Source organism: Canis lupus, chromosome 5 (genome assembly GCF_048164855.1).
Source record: "Canis lupus baileyi chromosome 5, mCanLup2.hap1, whole genome shotgun sequence".
Classification (NCBI taxonomy): domain Eukaryota; kingdom Metazoa; phylum Chordata; class Mammalia; order Carnivora; family Canidae; genus Canis; species Canis lupus.
This window is the reverse complement of record NC_132842.1, coordinates 60,076,089-60,087,888: the sequence shown is the minus strand read 5'-3', so window position 1 is coordinate 60,087,888 and position 11,800 is coordinate 60,076,089. Positions and strand designations below refer to the sequence as shown.

Here is an 11,800-nt window from a genome sequence, read left to right as displayed (position 1 = left end):
ATGTCAGTGCTTCCACAACAGTTACTAAATGTAGTATGATGATGTACTACATCCCACTATCCATACTTAGGAAAATTATTGGTTTGGATCTCCATTACTAACTAGCAATTCAATACCTAAAAGCAAAACAAAATTTTCCTTATTTCAGCTTAAACCACAGCAGCTTTTTACATTTGCATGTTCTTAAATCCTAGTTCTATAGGAGAACATTGCAAAAAAGAGCTCATGGTCAAGTAAATTTGAAAACCACAGGTTGACCCCACTGCAGGACTTCGGGGGTCTTCAAAATGCTGATGGGCCTAAAGGAAGGGCATGTGGTCTGCAGCCTCTTCCTAGGAAGGCTCATGCCTAGGATTGAACCATGCAGAATGTTCAGGTGGCAATACTTTGCAGGGCTGGGCCAAGTTTCTCCAGAAGGCTGTATATGCTCTAATCAATCCGACTTATGGCGCTATTTTTCCCATAGGTAGGGTTCACAGGTCTGGGGATCAAGGGGTAGAAATGGGAGTGGTACCACTCACTATTACCCTACTAATCCTTTCAAAAATTTTTTTGCTTCTCTTCTCCACAATCTTATGCTCTGCTCTAGAGGCCTTAGTTCCTAAGGGAGTATATTCATTTCCTAGAACTACCATAAGAAATTCTATAAACTGGGCAGCCTAAAACAACAGAACTTGATTCCCTCACAGTTCCAGTGGCTAGAAGTCTGCAATCAAGGTGTTGGCAGATGGCTTCCTTCTGGGATCCCTTCCATGCCTTTCTCCTAGCTTCTGAAGAAGAATTGCCAGCAATTCTGATGCCCCCTGGGTTATAGCTGTGTCACTCTCAATTTCTGCCTCCTTCTTCATATTGCTTTCTTCCCTCTGTTTCTGTGTCTCTGGGTCTTTCTGTGACCTTCTTCTAAGGATGTCAGTCATTGATTTGCATCTGCAAAGACCTCTTTTCACATTCCAAGGTTCTAAATGGACATGAATTTTCGGGGACACAGTTCAACCCATAAGAGAGAGTAATGCTTCCACTAGGAGACACAACGATTCCATTGAACTGGAAGCTAAGACGGCCACCTGGCCACTTTGGGGTCCTCATGCTTTTTTTTTTTTTTTTTTTTAAGATTTTATTTATTTATTCATGAGAGACACAGAGACAGAGAGAGAGAGGCAGAGACACAGGCAGAGGGAGAAGCAGGCCCCATGGAGGGAGCCTGACGTGGGACTCGATCTCGGGTCCCCAGGATCACGCCCTGGGTGGAAGGCAGCGCTAAACCACTGACTCACCCGGGCTGCCTGGGTCCTCATGCTTCTGAATCAATAGACAAAGAAGGGAGTTGTTCTGTTGGCTGGGTGGATCCATCCTGATTATCAAGAGGAAATTGTGCTGCACTATACAGTGAAGATAAGATTTCTGGAATACAGGGGATCTGTTAGGGTGTCTGTCTGTATTATTCCCCGTGATTAAAGACAATGGAAAGTTACAACCCAATTCAGGTCGGACTACTTATGGCCGTGACTCTTCCGGAATGAAGGTTGGGGTCACTCCACCAGGTACAGAACTATAACATCTGAGAGGAGCTTACTGAAGACATAGAATGGGTAGTGGAGGAAGGAAATTATAAATACTCAATTCCAACCATGTGACCAGTTGTAGAAATGTAGGCTGTAATTGTCACAAATATTCTTCACTTTGTTATGCACATATTTGTATATTCACATGCAAACGTGTATATTATATATGCTTTCTTCTCTTCCTTATCATCTAATATAAGATGAATTAATAAAATCTAACTTTATTTATATCATGGGATTTTAGTTACTGGACAGCAAGAACCATCACCCAAGGATTTAGCATCCTCTCCAGGGGAAAAGGTCAGCGTGTTTTGTTTTGTTTTGTTTTGTTTTGTTTTGTTTTGTTTTGTTTTGTTAAAACCACAGGACAGTGGCATCACATTAAGTAGAAGCGTGACTTTGTTGTTGTCTTTATCCGAAGATGAGCTGTGGTCTAAGAACACATGCACGGGTACCACATGGACAAAGGGTGATCTTAATGAGGACGGTTAGTTTGACGTGTCAATGTGGCTAGGCCAAATTATTCAATCATTAACTAGGTGTTTTGCAGAGGTGATTAACATCTACGATCAGTAGCCCTTAAGTAAAGGCAGTTATCCTCTATAAGCAGAGAGGGCCTCATCCAATTCACTGAAAGGTCTGAAATGCAAAACGGAGGTATCCCTGAAGAAGAAGTAGCCCAGCCCACAGCCAGCAGTGGAGCTTCTCCAGAGTTTCCATCCTGCCCTAGAACCTCAGACTTGCCTGGCCAGCCTCTAAGATCACATCACATAAGTCCAGTCCTTGAAATAAACTGACGTTAACAAATCTCCTTGTTCTGTTTCTCTGGTAGAACCCTGGTAACAGAAGGTGCCTGTTGGAAATTACAGGTCCGGCTCCCTATCCCTGTGTGCCGTGCTGGCCCATGGGAGCTTGCTTCCTGGCAGGGAAGAGGGTGCACCTCTGGCTGTGCTTCGGACCAAATGCATGTGGGGGAGCCTCCAGGGAAGGCTTTGCTCATTAAGGTCTCCCATCCCAGAGACGGGGCCGGGTAGGCTTGTACGAAGGAAGGTGTCAGGCTGGAAGTGGTGGGATAGTGGGGTCCTGCGGAGTGGGGTGAGGGAGATTGTCTCCGATTTGCTGACATCCAAGAGCAGCTTTATCACAGCAGTCCCAGTGGCTAGCCACAGGGGCAAATTCTCTGATGCCCATTGGATGCGTCCATGCCCGAGCCTGAAGCTGCCTGTGGTTCCCTGTCCACACACCACAGCTGGCTGAAGAGCACACGGGCAGGCACATGCGCCTGCTATCAACACTTGACAATTCTGTACGGAGGACCGATCTGATGCCAGGTGTTCTCTGCCCTCAGGGAGCTTACATCCTGGTGGGATGACAGAGACTGTGCAAGGGAACAGGTGGACATAAAATGATAAGGACTAGGGGGAAGAAACACAGGGGACATTTTAGATAACAGAGGGCTTGGGGCAAGGCAAGTGGCTAGACAGTGGTCAGGGAAGACCACCTCTGAGGAGGTGACACCTGAATGAGGAGCTGAAGCAAACCAAGCAAAGATTTAGGGGAAGAGCCTTCCAAGTAGAAAGAACTGCAAGTGCAAAAGTCCTGAGGTAGAAAGAAGCTCAGTATAGCCAATGTCTTGGAGGGTGGCAAGTGGCTGAAGGGTAACGGTGGGTGGTAAGGTCCAGAAGTGGGTGGAGCAAGGTCACATAGGGCCTCATAGGCCACTGTAAAGAATGTGGGTTTAGTCAAAGCGGGATGGGAGTCGTTGGAGGAGCCATAAGAAGGGGTGGGGGGAGGAGGCTCTTTCTTGAAGGAGTTGGAGTTTAATGGAAAAGGATGGAGGGAAAATGAGTCAAGTACAAGGGTATAGGAGGAACTCCACTGAGAGCCTGCCAGGAAATTGTAAATCCAGAGTCAGAGCAAGAAGATGGAGCAAAGCAGGGGGCAAGGGGACCATGGAGATTGCTGATGACAAAGGCCAGGATTAGGGGATGTGGGGTCAGCGAGGGTAAGGCTGACTGGGTGACAGGAGGGAAGGCAGTGGGGTGTTCTTACTGGGGTTGGCCAGCGAGCTGTTTATAGTGGTGAGGCCAGGGGAGTTGGCCCCTGGGAAGGGCAGAGTTTTTAGGGACAGGAGAGCTGGTTTGAGCCCCAGCCATGGGGCCCTGGGGAAGTTGCACCCCTGCTCTTAGCCCCTGCTTCCTCCCTACAACACAGACCCCTGGGACATGTAAAGCCTGCTCTGCCCACCACAGAGGGGACATGAGGCTCAAAATAATGCAGTGCTTTCCAAAGGTGGCAAGAGCGACCTGGGAGGGGCGTGCAGAACCGATCTAGAGGGTCCACGGTGGGACCCTTTGCTTTAATAAACATGTTATTTTTAAATGGTTTAGATACATGTATTTTTCCACTTAAAGTGGGAATATAGAGGTCCCTTTAAAAATGCATTAAAATAAAAAGCAAGTCAGTTTAAAAGGTTAGGTAAATAATAGACAAAACAAAGCACATGCAGTTTTAATGCATTTAAAATAGTCAAATAAAGAATTTCCTGGGGCGTCTGGGTGGCTCAGTAGCTTAAGCATCTGACTTAGGTTCAGGTAGTGATCCCAGGGTCTGGGTCAGGTTCTCTGCTCAGCAGGGGAGTCTGCTTCTTCCTCTCCCTCTGCCCGCCTCCCCTCCACTCATGCTCTGTCTCTCGCTCTCCCTCAAATAAATAAATAACTCTTAAAAAATTTTCCTCATGGTGTAAAAAAATAAAAGCACACGCAGAGAAGACAGAAATTATGACAGTAGTTCTTGAATGATCGAGTTCAGGGATCACTCAATACCCAAAATTTTGTGAACATATGGCCCATGCAAATGTCTTTTAAAGAAGACCCGTGTCTGTTTTGGGCTGCTCCTGTGGGTGTATGTGGACAGGTGGGGGCAGGGGGTCTCAGAGGCCCATCGGTAGCCGGGGTTGCCGTGGGGGGCTGCTGTGTGCCTGCGAGGTGGACATGTCTGTGCACACATGAACACAAGGTTATCTGCACATGCATTGCTCTATCAGGGCAGGTGTGTGCTGTTCCCAGTGACACCAGAAAGTGTGTGGAGTCGCCTCCCATGCCCGGCCCTCTGCTCTGCCCTTGGGACTGGGGCGGCAGGAAGCCTGAGGCGCGGTGGTCACCAGCCACCAGGGGGCAGCATAGGGCCGGGCAGGGGCCTTCTTGGGGCGGCTCTGCCCACAGCCTCCAGATCTTCAGGCCTCTGCACCGCAGGCGGTGGGCTCTGAGCCTGGTCGCGGAGGCCATCTCCAGGTTCTCCCTGCCCCCTCCACCTCCCCTGAGCTCCCCAGGCCTCTGCTGGTTGCTCCTGGTTGAGGGTTTCCAGAAGGCCTAGGACTCAGTAAGTGGAATGTTTGTAGTAGGGTGGCACCCGCTGCAACCTCAGGTGGTCTCATGGGGTCCTGGGAGAAGGGACCCAACCAGCCTGGACCCCTGGTGTTCTGGCATCTGGGCCTCCGGGAACACAGCCGGCCTGGCCACTCTGGCTCTTCCACAGCCTGGGCTGTCTCTCTGTCTCTGGGTCTCTTTTAGGGGTGCTCTGGAGCTATCTGTCTCCCCTCTTCTCAGTACTAAGTCTGGTCAGAATACTGCTGAACCCCTGAGCTTGTGGGGAATGGGCCCCTGGGAGGCTCCAAGGTAGGCATCAGAGGGGCTGCTGGACCCCACGGCCTTCCTGTGCAGATGGCTCCATGTCCAGGGCCACCACCTGTAGCCCCCCAAAGCCAGCCGGGAGACAGCAGCAATATTTAACAAAAATCCCCACTCCTTCTCAGATTCCTCCTCTCCACACTTACTGAAGCCCTCCTGTGTGCCAGGCACTCCCCTTCCAGTGATGAGCGGCTCGCTCTGCTGCCCGCCTCGACGAGGCCTGGCTGGAGCAGGGCGCATAGGTGGGCAGCAGCTTTCTTCTCTCCTGGAGCCCACTGTGGGCCAGGCCCACACTAAGCAGTACCTCCTGAATTCTCAGGACAACCCTTGGAGGAAATGGAGGCTCTGAGGGGTTACGTGACTTACCCAAGTCACACCGCCAGTGAGCAGCCCACGCTTGGACCCACATGTAGCTTGTTCTCATTGGGAAGTGCTTCCTTTTCTTTTTCTTTTTTTAATTTTAAAAGATTTTGTTTATTTATTCATGAGAGACACAGAGAGAGAGGCAGAGACACAGGCAAAGGGAGAACCAGGCTCCCTGCAGGGAGCCCAATGTGGGACTCCAATGTGATCCCAGGACTGGAATCAAGCCCTGAGCCAAAAGCAGACACAACCACTGAGCCACCCAGGTGTCCCCTAATTCTGACTTCTAAAACTATTTCATTAAAGTATTTATCTCTACAACCCAATTTTTCTGACGTCTTAGATTTTATGCCCAAGATGAATGTATCCCTAGCCTCACCCTAGTCCCAGCCTTGGTTTGAGTGACCTGAATCTATCACAGCAAAGTGGAAAGCTCATTTTGTCCTAAAAAAAATCGTGTGGGACTCAAAAAACCCCACAATGTTAGTCTGGAGACTATAAAAAAAATTAAAAATAGAATTACCGTATGATCCAATAATTCCACTGCTGGGTATTTACCCAAAGAATACAAAAACACTAATTTGAAAAGACATATGCACCCCTATGTATATTGCAGCATTATCTACAATAGCCAAAATATAGAAGCAGCCCAAGTGTCCATCAATAGATGAATGGATAGAGAAGATGTGATATATATATAGTAATATTCTATTTTATGTGTGTATATAATAGAATATTACTTGGCCATAATGAAGAATGAAATCTTGCCATTGGCAACAACATGCGTGGATCTTGAGAGTATAATGGTAAGTGAAATAAGTCAGTCAGAGAAAGTCAAATAGCATATGATTTCACTCATATGTGGGATTGAAGAAATAAAACAAATGAACAACAGAAAAAGAGACAAACCAAGAAACAGACTCGTAACGATAGAGAGCACACTGACGGTTATGGCAGCGCAGGGAGGTGAACTAGGTGAAAGGAATTAAGAGCACACATATCCTGATGAGCACTGACTCACGTATAGAATCGTTGAATCATTATATTGTACATCTGAAACTAATATAACACTGTATAAAAGTTAATTACTATTTGAAAACCCCACCACGTTGATGGCTGTCTGTTCAAGGGGCACAGGTGCCAACTGAAAGAGATCCCAGTGGCCAAAAATGGAGCAATTTTAGCAACAAGAACAAAAAATAGGGACGCCTGGGTGGCTCAGCAGTTGAGCATCCGCCCTCGGCTCAAGGTGTGATGCCGGGGTCCTGGGATCAAGCCCCACATCGGGCTCCCCACAGGGAGTCTGCTTCTCCCTCTGCCTGTGTCTCATGAATAAATAAATAAAATCTTTAAAAAAAAAAAAAGAACAAAAAATAAAGTAGTATTGGATTATTACCCAAAGTATGAAATAAGTATCTGCGAGTCCACACAGGTATAAACAAACGATGGAATAAATTAGTGAATGAGGCAGAAGAGAGAACTCCCATGCAGAATTCCAAATAAATGAGGCAGATGCTCTGCCCTGAAGGAAGGGAGAGCATCAGTCTGGGCTGCCTTCGTGACTCCATTCACAGTGTACGGCACAGAAAGGAGGAGAGTCACTTTAGGGTGGAGAAGCCTGGCGAGTACCACCCCAGCCGGAGAGGGTCAGGGTCAGCAGCCACAGGCACGAGTCCCGTCCGTTGCACGCACCCTTGAGAAGCAATGAAAGGGCACTCTACCTCCGTGACGTCCCGACAACCCATTGCTCCATAATTTACTCATGAGGAAATGTTCAGGGAGATCCCAGCACAGGGGCACCCTGCAATATCCCTGACCGGAGCTCCTTGAAGCTGCCGAGAGCTTCAAAAGGGGCATCTGAGAAACTGTCACAGCCAACAGGAGCCTGAGACATGACAAGCAAATGCAATGTGATGTTTTGTTTTTTTTTTAAATATTTTATTTATTCATTCACGAGAGACACAGAGAGGAGCAGAGACACAGGCAGAGGGAAAAGCAGGCTCCCTGCAGGGAGTAGATGTGGGACTCGATCCCAGGACCTCTGGATCATGACCTGAGCTGAAGGCAGACGCTCAACCGCTGAGCCACCCAGGTGCCCCACAGTGTGATGTTCTTTTTTTTTTTCAGTGTGATGTTCTTGATGGGATCCTGGAACAGGAAAAGGATATGAGGTGAAAGCTAACGTTATCTGGCTAGGTCTGGACTTGAGCTGATAAATTCATTGTGTCATTAATTGTAAAAAAGTATGAGGGGAAAGCGGGTGCCATTCAGGAACTCTCTGTACTATTACTCAATTTCCCAGTAAATCAAAACTGTTCTAACAAGTCTATTTTTAAAAATTCGACATGAGGTTTGCATCCTTCTCCGTGATGTGGCTCTGCAGGTTAGCATGACAAAGCAGAAAGGACAGGCCAGGTGACCCTGCACACCTCCCGGCCCTGGGGAGCCCCTCTCCCAGGAGCCACACCTCCAGGGTGAGAGGTGTGGGAGCTGGCATTCTCTGAATGTCCTTGTCATCTGATTCCCTTTTGCTCAGATTCTGGGCATCAAGGAACAAAGAGAGCGCATCCCATTGGCTGACCTACCCACCCTGGAGTCTAACTCTGAGTTCAAATCCTGACTTTACTTCCCCATGTGACCAGGAGCATGTTAACTTCTCTGCTTCATTTTGTAACATGTGAAGCAGGGTGGATTGAGGCCCTTTAGGGAGTGGGTGTGGGTTGAATGAGATAGGAAACAAGCCAAGAGGCCGTGAAGGGTGAGGGCCGAACAAAACATGGTCTAGCCGTCCGGTGGGATACCATCCAGCCACATAACGGAACATGAGCATCGATGCCTGCTACCATAGGGATCAAGAAAGCCTTATGCTACGTGCAAAAAGCCAGGCACAAAAGCTGGCTTTGGCACCTATACAATCATCATATTGCAGGACTCCCATTTGCATAAAATGTCCAGAAGAGGCAAATCTGTAGAAACAGAAAGGAGGGGCACCTGGGTGGCTCAGTGGTTGAGCATCTGCTTTCAACTCAGGACATGATCCTGGGGTCCCAGGATCGAGTTCCGCATCGGGCTCCCTGCACGGAGCCTGCTTCTCCCTCTGCCTATGCTTCTGCCTGTGTCTCTGTGTCTCTCGTGAATGAATAAATAAAATCTTTTTTCAAAACAACCAACAACAGAAAGCAGATCTCTGGTTGCAAGGATGGAGGGGGTGGGAGAGTGAAGGAGGTGTGCTCCATGTGTATGATGCCAATGTCCTGGAATTTGATGATTGCAGGACATTGCAAATGTACTGAATGTTGGTGACTGAACACTTTAAAATAATAACTTTTAAGGTATGTGTATTTTACCACAACAAAAAAGGGAAGATTCCGCATGCAGCTGGAGCACATGCAGGCTGCTTTCTTCTCCGCTGTTTGAGCTCTCGGCCCCGCAGGCCTTGTATTGCCAAGTTGTCGCTTTCTAACAAACTGACTCTGGACAAGCTCGACGTGAAGGGCAAGCGGGTCGTCATGAGACTGGACTTCAATGTTCCTATGAAGAACAACCAGATAACTAATAGAGAATCAAGGCTGCCATCCCAAGTATCAAAATCTGCTTGGACAATGGAGCCAAGTCGGTTGTTCTTATGAACATCTGGGCCATCTGGGCCGGCCTAATGGTGTCCCCATGCCTGACAAGTATTCAAGGTATTCAAGGTTAAAGCTGAGTCAGCCAAAATAGAAGCCTTCCGAGCTAGGAGATGTCTATGTCAATGATGCTTTTGGCACTGCTCAGTGAGCCCACATGGTGGGAGTCAATCTGCCACAGAAGTCCGGAGGTTTCTTGATGAAGAAGGAGCTGAACTACTTTTGGAACTCCCAGAGTGACCCTTCCTGGCCATCGTGGGTGGGGCTAAAGTTGCAGACAAGATCCAGCTGATCAATAATATGCTGGACAAAGTCAGTGAGATGATTATTGGTGATGGCTTTTACCTTCCTGAAGGTGCTCAACAACATGGAGATTGACACTTCTCTGTTTGATGAAGTGGGAGCCAAGATCATCAAAGACCTGATGTCCAAAGCTGAGAAGAATGGTGTGAAAATTATCTTGCCAGTTGACTTTGTCACTGCTGAAAAGTTTGATGAGCATGCCAGGACTGGCCAAGCCACTGTGGCCTCTGGCATACCTGCTGGCTGGATGGGCTTGGACTGTGGTCCTGAGAGCAGCAAGAAGTATGCTGAGGCAGTTGCTTGGGCTAAGCAGATCATGTGGAATGGACCTGTGGGCGTATCTGAATGGGAAGCTCTTGCCCGAGGAACCAAAGCCCTCATGGATGAGGTGGTGAAAGCCACTGCCTGGGACTGCATCACCATCATAGGTGGTGGAGACATTGCCATTTGCTGTGTCAAATGGAATACAGAGGATAAAGTCAGCCATGTGAGCACTGGGGGTGGTGCGAGTCTAGAGCTCTTGGAAAGTAGAGTCCTTCCTGGGGTGGATGCTCTCAGCAGTGGTTAGTACTTTCCTGCCTTTTGGTTCCTGTGCACAGCCCCTAAGTCAACTTAGCGCTTGCTGCATCTCTCCTTGGCATTAGCTAAAATCTTCCCCCATGTCAACATTCAGCTAGTGGCCAAGAGATGCAGCACCAGGAACCCTTAAACAGGCACACAGCATCTCAGCTCCTCTTGACTGCACCCTGGATTTGCCTATATTCTTCAGGAACCCATTTGAATTTCTTAGTGACTAAACCATTGTGCATTATAGAGTGCATATATTTATATTTTGCTTGTTAAAACAAAATTAGCTGTGTTGGCTTCTCTTCTTGAAGTAGCTTATTCTGATTATAGCTGTGTCATTGTTTCACCACTCAGCATGGAAATAAGATGAAATTCCAATTGTAGGTAGGTAGGGAGTCGAAGTTGGTGATCCATTAAATCAATATAGTATCCACTGGGGACAGCCTGGGTGGCTCAGCGGTTTAGCATGCCTTCAGCCCAGGGCATGATCCTGGAGACCCGGGATCCAGTCCCACGTTGGGCTCCCTGCATGGAGCCTGCTTCTCCCTCTGCCTGTGTCTCTGCCTCTCTTCCTCTCTGTGTGTTCTTCTCATGAATAAATAAATAAATAAAATCTTTAAAAAAAAGTATCCACTGGAAATAAAAAACAAAAAAGGAAGAAAAAGGATCAAATGAGATAATACAAAAAGCATATCACTCAAAAACATAGCTGATGTGATGCCAGAGATGGTAATGATGGTGACAATGACATTTTATAAGGCTATGCTGCAGGGATACACATTTCTGGGTTTTATTTGGTTTGTTTTGCTTTGTAATCTTGATCCCATGATCTCTCCCACTCCTGTGCCAGGTCCCCCAGACCTGCTGCACTGGCAGAGGGGCACGCTGCCCTCTCCTTAGCAGGCACAGCTGCTAACCACCAATACCCCAGCCAGGGGCACCCACAATCACTGTCCTCCACAGCCCCAGGAGCTGAACATAAACAGCAGCCAGGGAGACAGCAGCCTGCCAGGAAGCACCCTCGCTGCTTCTTGGGTAGTAGAGCCCATTAATAAGGCTCCCCCAGTCAGATGGGGTGTTCGGAAGCCTGGCAAAACCAATACACTCCAACTCCTGCCTTGGTGAGGCTCGTGGGCACACACCAGCTCAGCTGAGGTGAGCCTCAGCAATGACTGTGGGGTGAACCCCTGAGGGCTGGGTGCCCTGGGGTGGGGCATAGGCCTAGCAGGCTGGGCCCTGAGAATCAGTGAGGCTCACCCCACTCTGTGAGCAGGAGCGTGACATGGGGCTGGGAGGAACCCGGCCAAGAGGGTCTCCCTCTGGGGACATCCTTGTAGCCTGGACTCCTGCCCAGGACTTCTGAGGAAAAGAAACTGATCAATTGGTCTTTTACCAAGGGGAATTCTTGGCTCCAGCTGTGGGTAAAATACCGTATGTTATAATGTTTTTAAAATAACACGTTCATATGACTCAAGCATCAAAAGGCCCAAAAGTCCCCTACCCTTTCTTCCAGACACCTGACTTCTCCCAGAGGTGGCCCATGCTTTCAGCATCTCCTGTCCCAGAGGTACTGTGTGCAAATCAAGCAAAACCCTGTATCTAGGACTCTTTATGGAGTCCACTCCCTTTAACTCCTTGAATTCAAAGGGCAGCAATCAATATTTTCCCATTTTACAGATGAGAAAACAGG

General features: G+C 48.2%; 1 pseudogene; it reads left to right on the top strand.

Annotated features, from left to right (window-relative positions):
- The first annotated feature begins 7,959 nt into the window (after nt 1–7,959).
- Nucleotides 7,960–10,472, top strand: LOC140634485 (phosphoglycerate kinase 1-like; annotated as a pseudogene).
- Nucleotides 10,473–11,800: the final 1,328 nt, after the last annotated feature.